Source organism: Protopterus annectens, chromosome 9.part0 (genome assembly GCF_019279795.1).
Source record: "Protopterus annectens isolate FY-2018-M chromosome 9.part0, PAN1.0, whole genome shotgun sequence".
In the NCBI taxonomy this organism is placed as follows: domain Eukaryota; kingdom Metazoa; phylum Chordata; order Ceratodontiformes; family Protopteridae; genus Protopterus; species Protopterus annectens.
This window is the reverse complement of record NC_056743.1, coordinates 305,150,390-305,175,953: the sequence shown is the minus strand read 5'-3', so window position 1 is coordinate 305,175,953 and position 25,564 is coordinate 305,150,390.

Below are 25,564 nucleotides of genomic sequence, written 5' to 3'. Positions count from 1 at the left end.
ATCTCTAAGAGTTCAGTAGAACTCCTGAGTCTCAAGTAGACATAAGATAAACATGGTTTGAGATAAGATTCCAAAAATACTGAATGCTCCCCAGTAAGAGAGCCTTATTTAACTTCAATAAATCTACCAGGAGTTAATGTGTGCCCCCTATCTACCAGAGACAAACTCAATGTACCTCAGGCAATAAACAGAAATGACAACAGATACAACACCAGAGGAAAGTTGTGCCATCATAAATGATGTAATAATGACCACTAATAATTTATTAAAAAACTCATCAATCATTCCATTAAAAGTAATAGTAGGATTATAAGTAGCAAAGAACAAAAGTAATGGTGTAGGTAAACCGTTCCTCCAGTAAACCAAGCATACAAAAAACAAAAATAATGGAGGTAACAGAGCACAGCTTCTAAAACCCAAAGTTCTTTATTTTCAGTAACAGATAGGTGAGCGCTTTCACAGCCAAAGCCGCTTCATGACAGGTCTGATGAAGCGGCTTTGGCTGCGAAAGCACTCACCTATCTGTTACTGAAAATAAAGAACTTTGGATTTTAGAAGCTGTGCTCTGTTACCTCCATTATTTTTGTTTTTTGAATAGTAGGATTATATTGACCACACAAATATATGTTGACTTCACTAAGTTGCTTATACTGCAAGAATATCCTCCATTTCTAGAGCAAATAACTACTCCTTCCCTTTTGTCAGTGGTCGACATAAGATTATAATTTGTTTTTAGTTTATGCTGAAAGCTTAAGCTTCAGCTTCCTTTCAGGAAATGACGCATTATGTTTGAGGTTTTTGAAAATATCAGTCTGATTAAACATATCACTAAGGATGGACTGTTCAAAAACCTTTACATTAGGATGATATGGAGGCATAACACAATTATCAGATGTAGTAACAAATTTAATTTTATTGCCTGTAATGGCTGTATATATTTCTGTCAATATCTATGTTTTAATAGTTCCTCCTTTGAAGCCATCACAACTTTAGCACTGACATTCTCAATATTGTTGTAATTGTAGCTTCCTTTACAAAACATATCATGAAGCAACTCCACTTGATTCTTAAAATCATCATTAAAACCATTTTGGTTTCATGTATCTGTGGTCACCAGCCTCTATGATCTACCTGTGTTAATGTCTTTGATCCAGCAAAGAGGCAACACCATTATAGACAGACAGGCTACAAACACCTCAGGGTTTGTTGAGATGGTATGCATTTCATAGGGTTTGTAAGATAACTTGAAGGACTACATTGACTACTGATTAAGGCAATGCTGTGCTCACAGGACATGTAATAGGCATGTGTCATGTGGCCAAAGCCCTTCTGTCCTCTATTTGAGGGCCATTGTGTAGAGGGAAGGCCTACATCAGGCACGTGCAATCCCACCACTTCCACCCCATAATGAGTAGAAATGGACACGTGTCCATGAGGCCATGGACCCTGTACCACAGACATGTCCAGTTTGGGCCAGTGCATTAATTCATACAGCATTGCCTACTTCTAGGTCAGGGCTTGTTAGTGCCTGTTTCCCTCCCAGCACAGGGAGCTCTTTTAGGTTTGCATGCATGGAATGCAAATGGGCCTATGAGTATTTGCTTACAGCTGGCTGCTGTGTCAGTGTGTGTGTGTGTGTGTGTGTGTGTGTGTGTGTGTGTGTGTGTGTGTGTGTGTGTGTGTGTGTGTGTGTTTATCCCTCTCTTCTTGGACCTGGAGGCCAGTACAAGTATGTGTTCATTTTAGTACCTATGCTATATAGTGCTAAGCTGGTAGATGTTGCACTGAGTACTCCAACCGCACAATAAAGCAATTCATTCCTGACTAATGAGATGTTGCTCCCTTGGGAAGGAGGATTACTATGAATTAGTGACTCACATTGCTACACAGCTTGGTGCATCGATGCAAGGAGATGCGGACTGCAGCACCATTTACTATGAAAACCAGCCAGAGAAACTTGACCAGTATTTGCAGATGTCATTATGTGATGAAATATAATTATCCAGAAAACTGAGATGCAGCTGATTATTTGAACTTTCAGGTCTACTTTCCTATATGTCCATTGTTTTAACAAAATACTTTAAACACTTTAAATTATATTCCCATCCAAGGATATAAAAGTATACCTGCAAACTTTCAAAAAGTTACACAGCTCATCAGTGACAAAATACAACATTATACAGTTAGCACCTATTTCACATTACATTTCTGTTCTTTCACAGCAGCAATATTATAAAGAGAAATGGAAAGCAAGAGCTTGAGATGAGAAAATGATGGTAAAAGCTATGAAATTTCATCAGAGTCCTACAGGAAATCAAAGCATTTATTAAAGAATCAAGATGCTTGTGCTCGCAGAAACTACAGAACTTTATATTAAATGACTCTTGCCAGAAGGAAAACATGTCTTCCAAAATCAGTACACTTGCAGTGAAATTGTCAGCATTCAGTTTTCCAATGTGCAGCTTTTTATAAAGCAACTATTGATTAGAATGAGAATGAAAATCTGTATAATTTAAGGATACTCCACAGCAGACATATATTTTAAGTTTTGAAATGTATCAGGTCCATGTCTTAAAAGACAGATACTTTTTCATAGTACTACAGTTTACATAAAAAACATCACAAAAATAATATCCAAACACTTTTTGACTTAGTCATAAAAAATGTATTTTAAATTACTAATACTGAAAAATCAGGTTCTGAACCTGGGACCTAATGCAAGCAAAATAGCCAGACTAGTAATATCGCAATGTTTTTTTTTTTTAGGATGATAAACTTGGTTTTGTTACTATCAAAAGCGAGACCCAGGACATTCTCAATTTCTTGTATTGCAGTATTAATTTCTTTTAATGAAGCATTTGTCTTAGTAACAGTCAATATTATGTCATCCACAAACATCAACATTTCTGACACAATTTTCTCTATCTTTTATTCCATAAATACTAGTATTAAACCAAACCAACAATTACTGCAAGCATTTCTATAATTAGAACAAATAGGAGGTGTTTTTTGCCTTTCTTTAGCTAAGGAACCCTATTAAAAGGAACCAAGTTTTACATATGTTTTATGGTCATGGTACATAGGTTCAGAGAAGGTTAATAGGCTAACGGCCCTAGAGCTCTTACAAGCCTAGCCATATTTATCCCACGTTGCCACAATTGTCATTGGTTAGGTAAGTAAAGTTAGAAAAGGTAGGGGACTAGGGTAGTTAATAATGACTTCCCCTGTCCAGGAGGGGACATGGGCACCACCCCGGGTGTGAATTTGTATTCACAAATTCATTGCTCTAGGTTGCATTTGAAGAGGATCATGGAGGTTCTTGGTTTCCTATGAACTGGAAGCTTGCTCCAGGGAAATAGCAGTTTCTGGGAGATGTATCTATCTCTTCAGCATGACCTGTTCATGTTAGAGGCTAGGTTAAGATCAATGACTTGCCCTGTCCAGGAGGGACATGGGCACCACCCCGGGAGTGAATTTGTATTCACAAATTTATTGCTCTAGGTTGCATTTGAAGGGGATCATGGAGGTTCTTGGTTTCATATGAACTGGAAGCTTGTTCCAGGGAAGTAGCAGTTTCTGGGAGATGTATCTATCTCTTCAGCATGACCTGTTCATGTCAGAGGCTAGGTTAAGATCTCTGGAGTGAGTGATCCTTGTGCAGTTTGATTACCGAATCTGTAGCATTTCCATCAGGGCCGGGTCAGAGACTGCCCTGTAAGCCAGGCACAGTTTATCGCTTAGCAACCTACAGGTAACAGAATACAGTGACAGGGCTTTCAGTCTTTCCATGTAAGACTTGTTTTGTGTACCCTGTAATTTCTTATTGAGAAACATCTGTGGTCTTTCCAGTTGTTGCAGGTGCCTTGTGAGGTTCATGAAAAAGGGAGCATTATACTCGATTATTGCTCTGATTAGGGCCAAGTATAACAGAATTATGTCATCCTTAGATCTAGATGTGATGCCTTTACTTATAAGATTTGCCACATAGAATGATTTACTTACTACTGTGGATACATGGAGGTCAAAGTTCAGACTGCTATCAACCTGACTACCCAGATCACATACCACTGGATTTACACTTGGGGGGGGGGGTCCCTATAATGTAATTACATTCTTTCCCAAGGAGAATTATAATACATTCTGTGGCTTTGGCACCAATCATTTGTCCGCAGTAACCCTGTCTGATGTATATAAACGTTATTGGGGGATTCAATGATTGCTCCCAGTTTGCAATCATCAGTAAACTTGGTTAGCCACAGGCCATCAAAGTTTGCCTGGGCATCTGAGAAATAAATTCTTAACAGTAAGGTGCCCAACACAGAATCCAATGGTACGCCACTGGTTGCTGGTATTTTGCTAGTTGAAGTCACCCACTTTGACAATGTGTGTCCTGTCGGTGAGCCAGTTGACTACCCATATGGTACTGCAGGGGGTAATTCCCAATTGGGAAAGTTTCTCTATAATACCCAATTGGGGGATTATGTCAAATGCGTTGGCCTAGGTCAAGTTAGGTGGGATGCATTGTCTTTCCATCATCCAGGGCCATGGTGACTTTCTCTTAGCATGTTTAATAGCCATGATCTCCTTTTAATGAATCTCAACTGGGTTGAGTTCAGAGTTTGAAGATGACCTATATCCTTGTTAATAAGTGCCATAATGATTCTTTCCTGGCCTTGCAGATGAGGCTAGTCAAGCTTATTGGTCTATAATTCTCAGGGTCTAGTGATGGTCCATCTTTGTGCAGAGGGATTATTGTTGCTGCCTTCCATTCTGCCGGAACATAGGGTGTGGTTAAACAGGGATCCAAGAACATCTGTTAGGTCATGTTTTAAGTGGTTCAAAAGGCAATGTGGGATGCTGTCTGGTCTCATTGATGCTGTGTTTTTGGCCTTGGACCTGATCTCTTATGATAATAGGTTGAAGAATGATGGCAGGTATACTTTGGGGGATGACTGGAGAGAACAGGGAGGTGAAGTTTACTCCAAATCGGTCAGCTAGCACATTGGCTATTAGTTCCAGCTAAGTATGAGTGGTGCCATCAACAACCAGTTCATCACATAGCTGGGTATTCCCTTTTAGATTTCAGATGTAGTTAAAGAATGTCTTGTGATTATCCTTAGCTAGGGAGACTAGTTTTGCTTCAAAATTAGTTTTGGAGGACGTGACAAGCGCTATAATTTGTTTGTTTAAGCTAGAGTGGGGTTACTTCCTCTACCGAGCCAGTTCCCTCTTCTGCTTAACTTTAGTTTCTTTTTCTTATTGCATAGCCTGTTTATACTAGGGGCCCACCAGGATGACCTGATTTTTTAGCAAGACCTGCTTTTAATCCAGTCAGGTACAGCCAATTCTGATCGGCTGCTTAAGCAGTTATACAGGGCATTGGTATACCCCTATGCATAGGACTCCACGTTATCTGCATTTGAAGGACCTTTGAAATTTCTTATACCATCTCTTACTATGAGGTAGTTTGTCTTTGAAAAATTCTTAAGTGGTTTTGAGCTGGATGCGGTATCTGGTCTTATAATTACATTGAAGAAGTCTGGTTTATGTTCTGATCTTACCGGGGAGTACATCACAATAGGGAGGGGGGAGTGCAATGCTCTCCCATGTTAGTGAGTGCTATGTCCAGGACATTTGAGCCTCTTGTGGATGTGCTTGCTGTTCCAGAACAATTGTATTGACAACATCCAAGAACCTCTGAGCCAGCATGTTTGTGATTGTGTATGCTTCTCAGTCAATGGTATTATAATTAAAATCACCTATGAGTAAGGTGTTGGGCTGTATGGCAAGTGACTCCAGTAAGTAGAGGTATGCGGTATGCTTTTCCTGTTTCATGGTGAGGGACCTATAGCTATCTGTGATGTAGCATGGGGTATTGCTTATAGTTAATTGGATGTGTAGTACCTTAAGAAAGCCATACTGTTAGACCAGTCTCGAGATGTACTTATCCTTACTGAAGATGGACACACCTCCTCCTTTGGTTCTTTCACACCTAGTTTGTAGTTGGAATATATGGAAGGCATTGTAGCTCTGCATGGCCAGGGTTCTTTCTATGCCTTTGAAGTATGTCTCGGTGACGCACAGATGTCAGCATCTTCCAAAATGAGGAGTGCTTCCAGGGAGTGTAGTTTCTTGTAAAGAGCTAAAGTAAGTAGGAAAGTCATACAACTCTATCACTTTAGCAAACATTTTCATCTAATTGAATCAAAACTTTCTTGATATTGAGGCTTATAAGCACTGTTTCTACATGCAATATCTGTTAGAGTCAATATTCTATTTTTTGGGAGGGTGTGACTTTTGAATATAAATACAACTTAATTGCTATTGAGTAAATGAGAAAAGAAAAACTTTGATCTGTTTGCGAAGATGGGCATAAAATGTTATAATCAATATTTACCAATGAAACTGGCATGATAAAGAGTTTTTTCCATAATGTAGGCAAATCTAAATTTGTTTGAATATCTATAAAAACATAGAAAAATATATTATTTTCTGATGTATAATTTTAATAATTCAAGAAGTACAGAAATTATCCTATTTATGCTGGGACTTTATTATTTTAAATTCTGTTACTTTATTTGAAACTTCTTTATAGCTTATAGATTCAATTAGTTTGTTTTTTGGCATTTTCTGAAATATTTGCAAGAATTTCTTTATTGCCAAAATCTTTAAGCCTAGAATTTCTGAGATCATAATCATTGCAATCTTGATTTAGACAATTTTAGTAGTCTCTGAATTTGAGTAATATTTCCTCATTTTTGTTTTTACCTTGTCATCCATTGCACCTCTAATGCCTTTTTTGTGATTAGATTGTGCATGAAAAATTAATCTCCTGAATATAACTCATAATATTACTCCCTACAGGTTACGGCATACTAAGAGTAGACCGGCTAAACAAAAAAGGAGGTGGTGTAGCTATAATATTTAAACAGCATCTAAACTTCCAGATCTTAAAATCATCAGCTCCACAAATAGGCAATGAAGAAATAATATATACCAACCTCAAAATTAACCAAAACAAAACCATCAACATAATTGGATGCTACTTCCCACCTGGCCAAAACATCCCTCCCCTAGAAAACCTCCTCAGCTGGTCTACCCACCATCTCCCCAAGAAACTATCATCTTAGGTGATTTCAATATTGACTGGCAATCCTGTTCTGGCAACAATCCAACCCATCATGTACACCTTCATGGCTTCACTCAACTAGTCCAGTCACCAACCAGGATAAATAAAAATTCCACCAAGCACACTACCCTGGATTGGATACTAGTCAGTAAGAGCCCCCAGTCATATATAACAGGCTGCTTATCAGATAGCCTCAGTGATCACTCCCCAACATTCCCACTCAAAAAATACCTATACCAAGCTAAACCTGTCATCTACCGTCAAATACATATAAAAACTAAACTTTAACCCACTCACATTCATCTCATCCCTCAAAGAATGTAACTGGCATCCTCTAAAGTACCTCAGTCTAGATGATGCAGTTAAATTTTTTAATACTACCTTCCTGATAATCCTTAATTACCATGCCCCCATAAGATTCTCCAGAACCAAAGCACAACCCTCCCCATGGCTACAGAAAACCACTAAGTCAGAAATGAAAAACAGGGATAAAGCCTGGGAGCACTGGCGCAAACCAAAACCCCCCTCAGCTAGACAGAAATTCCTAGAACTACGCAATAGAGTCAAAAAGCTAATAAAACAGGACAAATCCCAATACTACCAGTCTGCCCTAGTCTCCTCACAACACAGCCCCAAACAATTCTGGTCCTCCATAAACTCCATCCTCCACCCAGGTAAAGTCAGTACCCCTCCGCCTAACATCCCTCACTCCTCAGAAAATATTGCTACCTCATTCAACACACACTTCACCCAAACCATACTATCACTACCTAAATAACACAACCCCCCTCCCCTCCAACCCACACCTTCAACTAGTAATCTCCCCACTGCCTTCTCTTTTTCTCCTGTACCTACCTCCAACATAAAAAACTCTTAACTAAACTTAAACCCACCAAATTAGCAGCAGACAGCTTCCCAAGTGAATACCTACAAATCGCAGCTGATGCTCTGGCCTACCCAGTATCCATCTTGATTAACCGATCTCTGTCAGAAAGTTACGTTCCCACACTGTGGAAAGTATCACATATAATTCCCCTCCACAAAGGCGGACCCTCTGCAGAACTAACCAATTACTGCCCCATAGCTATTCTCTCTCCACTCTCCAAAATACTAGAGAGATGCATACACTCTCAGGTCTCAGACTACCTCCTTACTAACAACCTCCTTTCCAGTACTCAGCATGGTTTCCAACCAAACCATAGCACCACCACTGCCTTACTCTCCTTTACTAACACTATCCTTCAGCATAAAAACAATGGCTATCTCTCATCTGCTACTTTCCTAGACCTATCTAAAGCATTTGACATGGTCCCACACAAACAACTTATCTCTGTCCTCAATAACCTAGCCTTCTCACAATCGGTCACCAACTGGTTTCAGAGTTACCTGTCTGACCGCCAACAATCCATTGTATGGCAGAATGACATATCTACCCAACTACCTGTCTCCATAGGGGTTCCCCAAGGATCCATCCTTGGACCCCTACTCGTCTCTGTTTACACCAATAATCTTGCCTCTGCCACCAAACATGGCACACTCATACAATACGCAGATGACTCGACCATCATCTGCTCAGCCCAGTCCCTACCAAAACTGCAAAAAGTCACACAGGAAGCCTTTTCCTCTGTTGAAACATGGTTATCCGATGCCTGATTAATACTCAACCCAAACAAAACTAAACTACTCATCTTCCAACCCACCAAACATACTCAAAACAACTCTCACTTTAACATCACGGCAAAAGACAACACCACTATATACCTAACTGAACACACCAAATTGCTAGGAGTGGAAATAGACATTAAACTAAAATTTGACATTCACATATCCATGACTATAAAAAAAGTCCACAAAAAACTAGGAGCGTTATACAGAAATAAGCAATTTCTCACCAAAGCAGCAAAGATTTCAATAGCAAATTCCCACCTTATCTCCACCCTACTTTATGCCTCTCCAATATATACCAACCTAAGGCAATGTAATCTAAACAAGCTAGAGACCTGCTACAACAAAATCGCCAAATTTGCCACAGGGGCATCCTACTGTAGTCACCACTGTCTCTCACTTGCTGAACTGGGCTGGCTTGAACTCCCTCACCTCCTTCAGTGGTATCAACTCTCACTTGCCCACAAACTAGTAAACCATCCACTAAATGTCCCATCCCTCCAGAATCTACTCCAGCCCTATCGCACTACCAGACCACTAAGATCCAGCAGCAAAAATCACTTGCAGATCACTAAAGCCAATAACTCTGCTGGTGAAGCACTATTCTCTTGCGCCATAGCCAAATTATGGAACTCACTCCCACCCACAATTACCTCCATACCATCATGCACCCACTTCAAAACTTTACTAAAAGCGCAACTAAAAACATGCTGGCTATGCCCTTGCAACTCCCACTCTAATATCATCTACCCCATCCAACCACTACCTTTCTTTCCACTCCACTAACTACCTTGATTATAGCAAGCTCAGATGCTTATACGCCAGTACTTATTATACAGCATGAACTTCTTCTTGTTGTAACATTTGGTAATGTCTGGTATGCACTTCACAGATAAAGAGTCTAGTTGTCTACTGATGTACTATGTTCTTCATCTGTAAATATGTTGTAAGTAATTGCTATGTAAATTGTTATTCACTATGTAATCCAATGTATATACTGTCTGTTTATTTTAACTGTGGAGCTTTTCTCCCTGGGCCTCCGCTGAAAATGGACCTACGTCCAGTCGGACACTCCCTGTCAACAAATTTAAATAAATAAATAAATAAATAAGGATTTATTTTTCCGAGCTGATGAAAGAAAATGGATTGATAACCATTTTTTAGAGAGGGTATAGGGTCAAGAAGAATTGTACTCCCCTTCTGAAATTTGAATCTATGTGAAATTGATTCTGGATCTTTCTCTCTCTCTCCACATGATTAAATACATTCCTTTTTAAATAAATTTTGAATTAGTACTTCATATTAGAAAGGTTTCTATTTGTTTTGTCTAACTGACTAATGTGAACTTCTTGCAAATATACAACTTGAGGTTTATGCTGAGATATTTTAATATATATCTTCTTTGTTGCGGTTACTCAAGCCATTGCCATTCAATGACATAACATTTAGGTACATACAGCGACAATATTTTGTTCAATTATGAGTACTGAAAATTTCTGGAAAAAATATATTTGACATTAATACTCCCCAAATTGGGCATTTTCGTATTTTTTTTTCATATTTCAGACCAATTAACATTTATTCTTCTGGTGTTATACTGATCGCAGACATGCCTACCAATCCTAATCTAAACATGAACAAACATATTAAACAAATTTTGTTAGTAAACAGATGTGCATGGAATCCATTAAAATTCTGAGTTTGATTAATCAAATCAAACTATATCCTAGTTGCATTATCCTCCAAGATGATGCCCCGAGCAACATCTTTATAAGGACTAAAACACCTGCAGTTTGTTATCTAATTAATTCAAGATGATAGTGAGTCATTTGAAAGGTAGTTAGGAAACAAACAAGAGGATCATGTGAACTCTGCACGTGTGAGCAAATGAAATGGCAGACAAGACTATAGAGGTAGTGAATTCAAATAGTTTGGTTAACTATTGAATGTCAAATGGTAGCCATTTTCTCTGATAAACTGTTTTTTGTGTTTTATCAATGAACTTAGAGGCCTCACATTACAAATTTCAAGATCTTTGGAAATGTTCAGTGTTTTATATATGATCATATTTGTTGCGTAAGCAGATCTGGTTTGTTCTAAATTACTTCTCATTGTTTCAAGCACTGCTTTGATTTTTACCTACCATTGCACTGCTAAACTGCTTTTTGGCTTGTTGTTTTATTCAGAAGAGGGAGTTTCTTTTAAATGACAAATTACATTTTCTGAAAAAGATGCATCATATTCTATTCAGAACATCATTTCAGAATATGCATGGCAGGTTTCTATGACTTATCACACAGTAGGAAATCTAGTCTAATCACGACTCAATTATACTCCATACCTTTGGGAGAACTTTTGTTATTCACAAGAGTCACTGAATCACAATTCAGTGAATTTTCGTACAATCAATTTGCTCCACAGAAGACAACTAGAAAATTAACTTATCAAAGTATGCTCATAGGTGAGATCAAGGCTACATTTTTTTAGGTTTTGTTTGTTTCTCCCTCCTTTTCAGGTTTTCACCAATTTTAACTATTTCAGTTTACCCAGTCCCTAACATTTTAAGGTACTCATAGTGGAGGGGAACCTATGGATCATGGTTATCACTTTGCAAAGTATGAAGCTTACTTTTTTATGCCTCTAAGACCCTCCACTGGCTGGACATCTCTGAAATGCTTGCTATGGAGCATCTAGTGTAAGTTGTAAAATCTCTGCACATCTACATTTCCAGCTGCAGTGTAGTCAGATCCCTTAGAGGGCTCTTATTTTAAAATTCCTATGCACAACTGCTGTCGTTATGGGTCATCTGTCAAATGGCACTGTTGCACTTGGTGTGAGATAAATGAAGCAGTACTGGTCACTTGGTCACATCCTTCTCTGGGCTCCACTATTCCCTACACTGAATTGCACCAAGACTGGCTGAGGTGTGGTAAGAACCTAACGTTTTACACCATGTTCAGAGAAAGTATATAAAACACACATTCATATCTGCAAGGTGAATTGCAGATGGAGCTTGCCTTTGAAAAATGTGGCTGTTTCCCTGCTTGAATTTTTTTTTTACTGAAATTGAGGAAACATTCTTTTGTCTTGATAAATTGCTGTAGCCCATCCAAAGAACATCACTTCCTTTACATCAGGAATCAGTGCTCAGAAACAGCCCAATGCCAGTTTCTACATACTCAGACAAGAATTAAATGAACAAAACAACCATGCTGCTGAGGGTTTGTGGAGAAATCTCCAACTACTGAAAGGAATATTAGTCTCATAGTGGTATAGTGTCACTGATGTGGGAAACTGGACTGTCGATGGCAGGGGAGAGAAGAGAACGTAGAGAAAGAGAGAGATGGGTGATGTGTACATGCTGAGATGATGCAGTATTATTCAACAACTTTTGGGGGTTAAAGACAAATGCTGTCCATTAGAGGCTAGAAGTGGTTGCAGTGACAGTAGGTGGTTGTATGGAATGTCCAGTTTAAAGAATACATTACTCAGACCCATTCTATTTAATAGTTTCAGAAATAAACTTCATACTGGTACAAAACTTGCCACTCTCATGCAGTACTCTGATGATTCAGCCTTTATTTGTGCTGCCCCATCCGGGACAATATTACAGCAAATCACTCAAAAATCTGCCACTGATATTGAAGTATGACTAAAAAATTATAACCTGCTGCTTATTGCCAAAACCTTATGCTATTTAGTCTAAAACAACACCTTAAACAGAAAACACATTTCATATTACCTCAAGTAATACCACAAAAATAGAAACTGCAATTCAAACTAAACTACTCAGAGTCAAAATAGAGGACAATCTCAAATTTGATCACCACATATTTCATTCCATCAAGAAAACTCACCATAATCGTGGCTCCCTCTATAGGGTCAAACACTACCTGCCAGATCAAGCAAGTATGACCTTAGTAGCAACATACCTCCTTCCTTTTCTGTTACAGGCTTCCTCTATTCTTTCAAATATTAACACTATGCATAAAAGTAAACTTGCCTCCTGCTACTGCAAAATAACTAAATTTGCAACTGACCAGCCTTATAAAACACCCCATGGTCTTGCATTAAAACAATTAATCTGGACTGAACTCCCAGCCAGTTGATATACTCACAACTACTCATTGCCCACAACCTATTGTACTGTCCAGACAAATGCCCAGCCTTACAAAATACTATGTTGTACTATTCACCCACTAGAGGCCTTTGTAGTTGCAATAAACTTTTACTACATATCAGTAAGACATTCAGCACTGCTGGAGACTCTCTCTCTCTCCTTTCATTATAAGTCAAAACTCTGGAATGAAATCCATACACAGTTAAAAAAGACAACTTAAATACTTTCAAAACTTTGCTTGAACAGCACCTGTGCCAAAGATGGCTCTGTTCTTCATGCTCACCTGGTTAGTTTTATTCAGATTACTTTTCTCCAACTCTTACAGCCAATTTACTTTCCAGTCTTTCTGTACCTTATCATTTGTCCTCATACTGCACATTTTTCCCTAAACTCTTACTTTTCCTCCTCCTGGGTTTTATCCAGTTGGACTTTTCCCAGGCAACAAACAAATAAATAATACAGGGGAAGACATCAGTTTGAGGTAAGGGAGAATATGGCAGTACAATTGGAGGACATCATAAGAATTACGAGTATTACAGAAATGAAAATACTACTCAGGAGGGTACGTCAACTAGGATGACACTTGTTTTTCTTTCGGCTTTTCTCGGTTAGGGGTCGCCACAGCGGAACTCCGGTCCGCTAATGATTGGCAGTCGATTTTTATGGTGCAGAGGTGTCAGTGCGACACCCAACCTTCAACGAAGGCATGCCCATTCATGCATGTCTTTCAAATGCCACTCGACAGCGGGGAGGACATGCAGACTCCACACAGAAGGTGCTCCATCCGAGAATCGAACAGGAGTACCTCTTGCTGTGAGGTGACAGCACTACCACTGCACCACCAAGGCTTCTATCAACTAGGATAACTGGTGAAAAATGGAACAACAGTAGTGATAATACATGATTTGTGCAGATTGCTACATGGTTAATGTGGCTCAGAAAAGATGAGATGCAGAAATCATTTTTAAGGGTGGCTCAGAAAAAATGAGATGCAGAAATCATTTTTAAGGGTAGATCAGAAAATATGGACAGAATGAGTTATTGTGGAAGGGAACACTCTATTGATAAATCATTAAGTGTTATTGGGATTGAGAGGTTCTGTTACTTGAGCTTATTTCCTGGTAAGAATTGTAATGACACACAGTGACTACGGAAGTCACCATTGATTATAATACGACCAGTCTTGGTTACAAGGAAATCAATTTCAGTTCATTTTTAATTTAATTGATACAGTGTTCTGTTTTTCAAAAAAGTTAATCTTTCATTCCATTTTGAAGAACAGATTTTACTACAACTGAAATGGACTTATTTGTCTGAAATTGAATTTTACCTGTATATTAAGTACCAGTAACATTAATGAGAAGGTTTTATTTAAGGCCCATCTCTTTAGTCCTCTGTTATAATAGCTTTAGTGAAGTCCTAATGTAAGAATGAAATTAGAGATTTGCTTAATAAACTCCTTAACAAGAAATTTTATAACTTGAATTGTAGTTATAGGAGAGCTTTTGCAGTGAGTGATGAGCTTTTTGCTAGTATAACTACGTGGGAAGTTGGAATTTGTTACCATTATGTTTTATTTTAATTATGTATTTGTTTATTTTGTGCCACTGGAAGTGTCTGACACTGATTCTTTTCATGACACGATTATGATATTGTTGCAGGCTGATAACAAGGTATTTCTGGCCTCCCCAAATTACAGAAATACCCAAAAGAACCCTGTTTCATCCTGTTGTGGCTGTGAAAGTTTCTAAAACTAGAGAGGATTTTCATTTAGTTACATTGTATTTTGAACCACATTATACAAAAGTTGCTCTCGTATATGACATGAGACATCCTAAGAAAAAAAAAAAATTACAGATGGAGTCCAACAAAAAAACGCTGTACAGATTTCAGCATCATATACAGTTGTTGCACAGGACACAGAGATGGAGAAGGTGGAGAAGGTTTGTAGCTTTTTTGCACATAGTACAGCTTTGCCAAATAGCAACACTGAAAACATCTGCAGTTTGCTGGAACTGGTTTTGGATGCTAACATTTTTTTCTTTAATGGTCAGCTGCTCAAGCAAGTCAAAGGGATTGCAAAATGGGCTGCAGCAACACCCATATTCTCTAACTTAGTGATAAATAAATAACAGGACAGTGTTCTATTCCATAGATTTGTTCAGTACTCTCCTATTCTGTATACATTTTATTGACAATTTATTTACTTTTTAGTTCTGATAGAATTAAATCGAAGATGCATTCTTTTGCTCAAACAAAACACAATAGTTTGACCTTTCTTAATATTTTCTGTAATTTGCATTTTTAGTTACATTCTGATTCAGTATACAAAACATTTTACTGTAGGCTATACAAAAAGCAGTTATTTGGTAATAACTACATACATTTGGTCAGTGTCCACCATTTTTAATTTATACAAAAATTAAACATGTAGTTTTTCTAAACTGGTTACCAATGTACATGGTTTTATAAAAGAGTTAGCCAACTGACATAGTTTGTTTGAAGACAAAGGATATAAACTGGACATTATCAATAAAAATTTTCGTCAGGTTTTGATAGGCAGAGATATCATATTAAGAAAAGAAAGTATAATACAAAATAAGTAACCATGAAATTATGCCTGAAGTATCTAGTATTATTTTTTTAAATGGCCTTTAAGCTTTAAAGAACAAGTGGAGGTTATGCTTAGGCCATTATGACAGTGTCAAAAAAGTATGATATGAGCTAGAATTCACTGGCAAAAAAGGTAATTATTTGAAATCTTCTTTACAAAGAGGGGGCTATTTTACAAGTCCCACACATAGCAGAAAGCATAAGGGATTTTGTCCTATGGAATGTGTACATGGTGCTGCCCTTTTTATTATGCAACCTAATGTTGACTTCGTGAATTATGGTGTTTGTAGTAGGTGCACAAATATACATGCAACTGGAAAAATATAGCTGACCATGACATGCGCATTTGTTGTGATAGCATTTTATGCTAGAAAGATAACTCAATCTAAGCATAGCACCATTAAAAACAAATCAAAATAATGTATTATATAAACAATATCTCACCTCTGGAAACTTCGAAAGGTTTTTATTTTTTAGAATTGACACAATCATACGGGATCTCAGAGAGGGGAAATTAAACAGATTAGAAACTCTATAGTTAAACTGACAAAGTGGATTGAATGCAGGCCAGCATCCAGTTTTAAATGCATTCTTGAAAATCAAGAGTGTTTTTAAAGTTAAATAAATATTTGGGTTTACAAAATTGTATAAATCATTAAACTTGCATGGTTTTTAATTTATCTTCTGTGGTTTTATATTTGGCTGTCTCTAAGTTTGAGAAACTGAATGAATTATCACATGGCATGTAAAACGGTATTTAAGTTGTGTCTTATTTTTGGCTAATTTCTGATCATGTCAGTATTGTTGGTGAAAGCACTGAGTCTGTGACAAAACTCTTGTTAATTTTTTTTGCCTTACACTCTGTGCATCTGCTCAATATATTGTGGACTTATTGTTTTCCTGTACACACATGGTTGGAACAGTGGTTTTGTTCACATACTTCTGTATCCAAGCAATTAGATGTGAAATGAAGCCATAGCAGATGAGTATCATTCAGTCTGAGACGACATCACATATAATGCTGGAGATGTCATCATTCAAATCCAAACAAGTAAAAGTCCAAAGCAAATAGAAACAAGATGGGTACACTCTCTGAACTTATGAAAGGGAATAGAAATAAAGGCAAATGAAAGTGAAAGAGTTTTGAAGCAAAGACCAATGGAACTTAAGTTTTGGAGATGAGTAGAGAGACACATTTCTCATGGTTAACTAGAATTTACCTTTCACCTGCAATTAGTTTAAATCTTTGAAACACACTAGAGTTCATATGGTTTTATAGGTTACTTTGCCTTCTGCACTCTATACATGCTATGACTTGGCTGTCATAATTTCATGCAGTACTTTTAAGAATGCTACTATGTTTGAATTTACAACCTGACATATTCCAATGAACAAAATGAATGCTGATGTCTGTGATTTGGGTTTATCCATTTCCTGTCTTCTATTATATGCTTCTACTGACCTTCAGGACCAGTAATGTTCTGCATCATTCAAATCCATTCTGTGCAGGGTGCATTTCAAGAAAAACTTTTAATGGCATGTTGCGCATGCAATTATTTTGAGCTGCCACTGTGATTCAATTTCATTTGAGATTTTTTTTAAATTTTCTGCTCAATGGTTTAGTCAAGTCTATTTTTCAGAATATTATAATAATGTCTGTGCTGTACCCACTGCAAACCTTCAGCACAACCGTGTTCATCACTGTGCAAAGTGCAGGACAATGATTCATTACCTGTCAACTCTCTAGCTCATCTGTTGTCCATGAGCAATCTTCAGCTGTATTTGTGGGAACTGTTAACGTCGACTTTATATACAGATCAACATATCGATTTTATAACTTTGATTATACTGTGACATACCGTTTATCAGTCAATTTAAATCATGTTATAGCTTGAGGCACTGCTTTTGCTGATTAAGGAAGGAAGGATGGGAGAACTGTTTTTCTTGACAAATACTTTTAAGGCAATACTTCTTTAAACATTTATTTTGACATATTGCACAAGGCATTTTATTGCTTTTAAATAACCATTTGAGGGAGAATGTTTCATATTTATTATACAGGTATATAAATTGCCTAAAGTTCTGGCAAATGCACATTTTTATTTCCCACTAGATAAGAATGTATTTTTATTTTTTTATTTTAATGGTGTCTTTAGGTAATAATGGTTTGGTTAAGTTACTGATAAAGCAGGTCAATGAAATCATTTGATGAAAGACTCACCTAGTTGCTATAACAACAAGAAATAAATATTTATGAAAACCTGGATATGAGGATAGTAGCAATAGATGCAGGCTGTAAGAGAATGATGCGAGGTATAATGAGGATAGTGCCATTGGATGCGGGCTGTAAGAGAACAATAAGAGGTTAATGAGGATAGTACCAATGTATGCGGGCTGTAACGAGGCAGAGATTTAAGAAATATATGACTGGCTGCAATAGTGGACAAGGAAGAAGGGCTTGCAGCTACTAGGAGGATGTGGTGAGGTCTATCAGAAGTACTGGCCTGATAAATCTTCATCCCAGAGGGATGGTCATATTCAAAGTAGGGTAGAAAAATTGCATATCCAATTCTGTACCCTTTACAGCATGAAAGAAGTAGGGAAAATTCTCAGAAGAAGGTTAGAGTGGGTAGATTACCTGGAATTAGGCAGAAGGGTAAAATGGATACAGGACACAATAAAGCAACGAATAAGGGTAGCCAGAGGCACAGCTGGGTAGTATGTCTATGTAGAGCAAGGAGTTTTGGAAGGAAGTTGGCATGTCTTCTATCAGTGAGGACGTTGACACTGTTGATACCAAAGTAATAATGATCCACTAACAAAAGAGGATGGGACATGGGGGCGCCTAGATATGGTTATAGTTTTTTTTAGCAATAAAACAACTGGGAGTGAAAGGGGGAAATTATGATCTGTTAAGGGAGGGCATCAAATGTGTGGTCATAGAGGATGAAGAAGAGAACTGTATGAATAAAGGTCAGAATCTAGTAGAAATATCCTGGTGGTAAGACAGAGGAAGAGCAGGGGAGTTTTTACTGGATAATTATTACGTATAGACCCCATGACTTATCAAGGGAACATAAAAAGAGACTGGGTAAGAGAATGAGGTCATGGGGTTAAAGGGAGGTTGTTATGCTCATGGTGAGACTGAATGTTGCAGAAAAAAATGGGAGATCTCAAACACATGTGAAGACAGCATTTAGAGATGGCTGATGCTTTGGACCATGAGATATTCATTCCGCAGGTACAGAATTATAAAGGGCAGAATTGTTGGCCTATCCAGTGTGAGGATGTCAGAATGCAAAATGTAATCATGCACAAATGCATTTTAGACTGGGCAAAAAAAGGGTAAGGAACTAAAGACGAACATGACATTGCAGCTTATTGTGGATGTGGATTATGATGAATTGGGTGAACCCTTCAAAGATTAGTTAAGAAAATGGAGGCAAATCCAAGGAATTGGATAAGACTGGCAAATGAATGATCAACAGGAAACAAGGAACAAAAGAGTATAATCGCTAGACAGCTTCATATGAAAAACTAACAATTAGAAGAAAGGAGTAGACAAGAACGTGTGAAGGGAGGGGTGAGAAGGATAAGGAGGCACAGATCACGGTAGTAAACAGAACAGTGAAAAAGGGAGTACGAACGGTAAAGTTACAAGCTGAAATAGGTACCGCATAAGGAGAAAATAAGGAAAATAATGTTTTTTTATGTAAAAAGAAGAAAGAGGGAAACCTGCCTAGAACACATCATGATGAGAATGAGCATAAGGACAGTAGGGGAAATCAGCGGTACTAAATGAAAAGTCATTCTTAGTAAAAGAAAAGGGCAATCGCATACAAGGAGATATTTGGACAAGCAGAGAGGAATGAGCAGTAGGATAATGACAGAAGGGGGGAGGGCTAATGAGACAGAACTGGCTGCCCAAAGGGATAAGACAACACAGTTACCAAATGAGATGACTCTGAGGGCATTGAAGATTGTGGACAGTATAAAGTTTAAATCCCTTGGCTGAAATCTTCAGCATATCTTTGACCAAGGTGGCACTCTCTGAAGACTGGAAGACAGCAAGAGTAGTATACCTCCAGAAGGAATGGAGCGCTAAGGAAAATCCATGCAACCACAGCCTGTTTAAACCAGCAGCAATGGCAGATAAATTTACGTAAAGATTCCTAAGGAAAAGACTTGCTTTCCTAGTCAAAAACTGGCATCACAACTACCAACAAGGTTTCACAGCTAGAAGGTCAGTCAAACCAGATGCAGTTGTTGAATAGCTTACAGAAGAATAAGACTGGACATTACCAGTACCAAAACATGTACAACACATGCATTTTGTCTCAGTCCTGCCATGTTATTTGGCACTTTGGTCTCTCTCCAGACTTATGACCCCATAAACCCCAAGCCTTATGAAACTGCACCAAAGAGTTTATAGTAGAAGCTCCTTGCTAGACTTACTAACATATACTCACATTACAATCACATTCATTAAAGCACACGGCATGATATCAGCCATGACTGCTTAAATGACTGCTATTATCACATCCATGTCCAATCAATAACTCTTTTGAGGTGTCAGTGATGCCCCCTAACAGCCTGTCCCTGGAGCAGCTTTCCCTTTATCCCATCCTAGGTATGGTACTGTGAAAAAATTAGGGTCTGGTGCAGCACTGAGAATGATGAAATGAAATGCACCATGGCTGAACAGTAAGAAACAAAGGACAACCTTGTGAGAGGAAATGTCATGTATTTTGAAAGTGGCTCGAGGAACACTTCACACATTGGTCTTTTTACCAGCACTTTTCACTGTGTTTATTTCAGTCATATATGAGTGAAGAGACAATGGGACTGATTTTTGCACTGAGGACACAGACCTATGTACAGCACTGGAAGATGGGGGATATATAAAATAAAGTTCAGTTTCAGTGTGAACAATTACAAAATAACTCACTTGGGCTACAACAACTATTGCATGGTGGAGAAAAAATGCAGTGCAGGAAAATGATATGAAACTGCTAACCAAACCTGGGTTATACTACCAAAAGAAGAGCGAGGGGCCTAGCAAATCCTGAACAGTATGCTGGACTGTATTCCCAAGAGGTGAAGATTCCATGACAAAAGTAGTAATGCCTCTGCTCACCTCATCTTTGGTTAGGCCACACTTAGGTACTGTGTGCAGTTCTAGACATCATGCAAGGAGAGGGATACTAGACTGCTGGAAGTAATCCAGATGAAAGCTGCCAGAAAGCTGGCTCATATGGACAGGAAATGTTTATTAATTCATTCCATAACTTCCAGCCTCAGTGACGGAGAGCTCATTGAGAGTGCAAATAAAAGTTAGCAAAGTTTAGCTTGACAGCATTTGATTCAACATACTGCATTTATACAACAGGTGCAGTGACTTTATTCCTCTCTGTTCATCATGTGAAAGCTTGTTATAATGCCTTAACTTGAGTTTCATCAGAGAACAGAGAACTCAGAAAAGATTGGAATGCCTGATATGTAGGCAACTTCTTTTGTTCTTTTTACAAGAGACAAATTTGGGCCATTAAGAGGTGATGTGCCTAGAAGCATAGCGTACACAGATCAAAGGTAATGGGATTACAACTGTGATCCATAGCAGCAGAGTCTTAGAGTTTAACCTTTAAGGTTGCGCCTTTCGGCTTTTCCCGGTTAGGGGTCGCCACAGCAGAACTCCGGTCCACTAATGATTGGCAGTAGATTTTTATGTGCCGAGTTGCCAGCTCTGATGCACAACCTTCAAAGAAGGTACGCCCATTCATGCATGTCTCCACACAGAAGACGCTCTAACTGTGAATTGAACAGGACGTCTTACTGTGAGGTGACAATGCTACCGCAACACCTTAACCTTTAAGGTATACAGTACTAAAGTGATCTGGTTCAGAACGGAGGAAGACATCACAATGATATGTCAAAATAGGGTTACCCATGTCAACTAAAAGCAAAGTCTCCATAGTAAACCTGTCAAAATGTAGTATATGGATTGTGAGGATTAATCAGTTGTTTAGAAGCAGCAGCAAATGCTCTTTTACATTACAAACATACTGTGATACACATCAGTAAAGGGATTACCTTCGACTGAGAGCACAAGCATATCTTGCCTAACCTTTACATGTGTTTGACGTTTCCATCTCCTTTCCCCCACATTTACCCTCACCCTTTGGGCACATGTTCTACATTCCCTTGAACATATGTTTGAATTACCTTTGTAGCACTTATTCCAGAAGCACATTCCATGAATCTACAACACTTTATTTTAAAATGTACTTCTGAGCATCCAAAGAATAACTAGTCCCTACAATATGCTACCCCCTATCCTTGCTGCACATGATGACCCCTTCATATCTCCCAAAAATGCTGTTTAGCACCAGCACTACATCTCTCCCCTTTCCCATCTCTTCTATCTTTCCACTGGCTTGGCTTTTAGCCAACTCCTTCTAATGTCCCCTTCATTGCATGGCCTCCAGAAACATACTCAGCTTGTGGGCTGACCAGTACCTGTAAAGTGGAGGCATTTCCTCTTTGCTTTTGGAGTTATCCAACTAGGGATACACTCCAACACTCTGTTTGCAGTTGCTTATGCCCTCTTATTGTACTTCCTGGGGGTACAGCTTGTGTTTGATTAAGACCCCAAGATAATTAACGTGTCCATCCAAGGTTAGTTCTATTCCCGCAAGCTGATTCTACAATTCTAGAAGCCATGGTTACTGAAAAGTATTTACAATACTTTGCATTTGTCTAGAATGATCCTTGCCTATTTTTAATCCTTTCTCAGACTCTTCACCCTGTGCTTTATCCATGCATCTGTTTTTGTGTCCAAAGTGCTTACCGACTGCCCTGGATGACTTTATTATTATTATTTGTATTATTATTTCATCCTTATTTCATAACATTCTGATATTTTTGTACCTTCCATTCAAGCAAAATGAGGTATTTTGGTATTAGTAAGTTACCTTGATTAACAAATCATAAATAAAATTAAAAATATAAATAATTACTCAGATAGTATCTGGTTCATTCCATCCATCACATTAAGTTGCAACATAGAAAGCTGTTGTACATATGTGGTCAGGTAAATGTGAAAGTCAAATACATGCTCTGTGATTCAGAAATGTTATCACCTGCGGTAATCCTTCATTACGACTGACATAAGCTTTTTCTGTTTCAGCAACAGGGCTGCTATTGTGCTTTACCTCAAAGAGGTGCAGCACTTCAAATGCAATGGATGCCTTTCAGGAGAGTAGCATATGATAATTAGTCATGTGCTCTCCCCCAAAAATGCATGCAGTAAGTGATTTATGATTCATACAATCTCTCGGCTGTGTAAATCCTTCACACCAACCACACTGATTAACTTGGCCAAAAGCTCTCCTTCACAAATTACTTTCAATGGATAAGACTGCATTAGAGATAAGTCCCCTGGACTTTAGTGGACAAGCAGTGTTGAGGGTGAATGTGTGTGTGTGTCTGTGGACAAGTATCTGGTGTGTGTGTGATGGTTGCAGTACAGTGGTTATTTAGAGGTAAAGTAGGCATGTATGTGTGTGCATCAGTGAATGAGCAAATGTGTGCATGAGTGCAAATGGGTTTTGTGTGTGTGCCTGTTTGTAAGTGTGAGGGGGATTCATTTCTGCACCTCTCAACTCCCCTAAAATAATGAGCACTGGCTGTAATTTGGGAAGAACACTAGATAACAGGGACACATTTTATACATTACATAACATCAAAGTGGTGCATCAGATAGCATTGTCACCTCACAGCAAGTTCTTCTCTGGTTCGATTCTCAGCTGAGGTGCCTTTTGTTCAGAGTCTGCATGTCCTCCCTGTGTTCATGTTGGTTTCGCCGGTTTTCTCCAATATTTATAGACATGCAGTAGATGGATTGGACACTCTAAATTGTCATTGGTGGTAGTGTGTGGTATGGACAAACTGCTGCAGCAGGGCTGTCCACCCAGCAGTATGAACCTTGGCTCTAGATGACTGGCACTCTGACCCCATGTGCAAAAATGGAAAAAAGGATTTGTGGATGGATGGATTAAATCACTTAAAATATTAATATAACAACAGAGTTTGTAGCAACAATCTGCACATGTAGACTAAAACAAAGGAAGCTGGAATTATGGACTGAATGTAATTGTCCTTGACATAGGAGGGCCATGCTCAAGACTTCTGACGATCCTAGGGAATATTTCTAAATATTACTCTAATCTACTTAAAAAGAAGGTAGAGCAGCACGTCTTGCATCTGGATGTATTTCTGAACAATAGGAAGAACAAAATTTCAAGTCTGAGGTACAGAATGACTAAAATCATTTGCGATTATTGAAGGACACTAACAAACTAGAAAGAAAATTGAGGAATTTCTGTAAATTCAGACAGGTAAGTGTTATGTGTGTGTGTGTGTGTGTGTGTGTGTGTGTGTGTGTGTGTGTGTGTGTGTGTGTGTGTGGGTGCACCCTAGAGTGCATGTTTGGTAATATATGAGAGGAATGCATGTGTCAGCATTATGTCCACCATCAGTAATTACCACAGTAAAGTCCTTATCAATCCAGACCTTATCTGAAACAATTTTGTGTTGGTTTGTGATTGACTGTGTAACTGCCTGGTAAGAGAAGATTCATTTTGATTTATATTTTATTTTTTTATCTCCGACTTTCCACTGTTTGTAGGAAGAAAAGGATAGCTTGTAGACAGGAAGACTTACTTTGATTTATATTTTGTTGTTTTACCTCTAATTTTCACTGTTTCCCATTAGAAAGGAATAGATTTTAGACAGGAAAAGTCTAGCGTCCGAAGGTGCCAAATGTCATCTATAAATTCACACAGACTACACTGAGGTTGATCCTGAGCTTACCTGAAAAAATCCTGTGTTGATTGTGAGTTATTGATCTTTACAGTTATAACAAGATGTGACTGAGAGCAATAGTGAGCAGAAGCTACTGCATGCCCAACTGCTACAGTAAGTCAGAGCAATGACTTCATTGTATTTAATTTAATATTTAGTAGTATACAGTGTGTGTGCTTTTTCTCATACAAGATGACTTAAAATCTCACTGAATTCTGTGGGGACTGATTTTGATTATCCTTTTCCTTTAACGGGAGAACATCTTACTGTGAGGTGACAGCACTAATCGCTGCACCACCACAGCCGTTAAGTGTACTAAATGCTATGTATATTCAAAGGCAACACCTGACAACTCTGGTGACCTGTGTTTCTCATGCAAAAAGTTGGATGATTTTCTTACCATTATTAACGGAAAATATGGGCTTACTGATGATGATTGTACTTGTGCAATTGGCACTGCTTGTAGAATTGTTGTTACTTATATTAATGACTCGACTGATGAGATAAATTCTAGGCAAAGACCAAGTAGAACACATTCAGGAATAAAGTGTTTGTTAGTAAAGATCACTCAGCCCCCATTGACCATGATACTGCCCATAACAACTCTGAAATTCAGGATACACGTATTCAACTATCTGAGGATTCAGACCATGTAGAAGAAAATAAAAAAAAAAAAAAAAAAAGGAAAGAAAGGTAAGACATTTGCAAAAAATAACAAAGAAGAAAAAGAGACTGCTGAATGTGTATAATGCAATAAAATAGATACTGCTTTGTTGTGCAACAAATAGAGTAAATGCAATGATAACATTATTCTATCAGAAAAATTTTCGGTCTACAGAAAAGGGCATCATTTTTTTCCAAAAGAGAGGGTAGAGAAAGAGGCAAGGGGTAGTTGTAAAAAGGAAGACATTAAAAATTAACTTGGAATGAATGAATGAACATTACTGCAAGAAAAAAAGAGGAGAAAGAGAAGTTGACAACATGGCTCAAGCTGTGAATGTACACAGAGCAAATTGGATGAAAACTGTATGCTTGCAAATGGAATAATCAATGCAAATATCAGGATTAATAAGACTAAACATGTTAAAGGCCATTGCTTTGTAACAATTAATTGAACAGATATTACTGAATTAGAAGATGAAGATTCTTCAGATCTAGTCATTAATTAAATAGTT